Consider the following 845-nt stretch of genomic DNA (forward strand, 5'->3'; position numbering starts at 1 on the left):
GCAAGCTACAGAGCCCACGCGCCCTGGAGCCCTCATGCCACAGCTAGAGAAGACAAAACCCGCACACCACAACTAGACAGAAGCCTGCACCACAACAAAGAGCCTGTGCCACAACGAAAGATCCCACATGCCGCAACTAAGACCCAACGCAGCCAAAAAAATAATGAAAATTTTAAAAATTAATTAATGAGACCAGTATTTGCTGTCGTGCCATCATTATTTCAACCAAATTGTGATTTTTTTTTTTTTTTTGCCTATTTTTGTTTCATTTATTTCTTTTAAGACCACCTCCTATTTGACATATTTTCCATGTAGAAGATATGGAGCCTGGAAATCATGCTGACAGTTGGAGTAGGCCATTCCCAAGCCCATTCCAGAACCAAAGGCTAATGGCCACATTCTTCTTTTAAAGAAGGTAAGGGAGAAAACAAGTCCTAATCCAAAACCAGTACCTATCTTCACGACGGCATCCGCCAAGCACCGGTCCCACTTCCTGCCGAGCTCCGAATCCGACATGTTCCCCACCCGCCCCAAATTGTGATTTTGATGCTCAAGAGGATAGCTGCAAATGTTTAGAAAGTCACAAGCACTGTTGATTTTGAAGACACTGGAATGGATAAAACACATACATAGCTCCTTTGCCTGTGAAAAAGAAATCAGAGCCATATTTCCTAAAAATGTACCTTTCTAGAAATAGTTAGTTAAAAATGGAGAAATCTAGAGAAATTCTCTCATATATGTACACAAGAAGACACGTACAAGGATGTTCGTTGCTGCACTTTTTATAATGGAAACAACCTAAATGTCCATCACAAAAGAGTAGATGTATTGCAGTATATCCATAT

General features: G+C 40.7%; 1 pseudogene; it reads right to left on the reverse strand.

Moving 5' to 3' along the window:
* Positions 1–291: 291 nt before the first annotated feature.
* Positions 292–523, reverse strand: LOC112401125 (MICOS complex subunit MIC10 pseudogene; annotated as a pseudogene).
* Between the last annotated feature and the right edge of the window lie 322 nt (positions 524–845).

The sequence above is a fragment of the Neophocaena asiaeorientalis genome, unplaced genomic scaffold (genome assembly GCF_003031525.2).
Source record: "Neophocaena asiaeorientalis asiaeorientalis breed wild unplaced genomic scaffold, Neophocaena_asiaeorientalis_V1.1 scaffold492, whole genome shotgun sequence".
NCBI classification, from domain to species: Eukaryota; Metazoa; Chordata; class Mammalia; order Artiodactyla; family Phocoenidae; genus Neophocaena; species Neophocaena asiaeorientalis.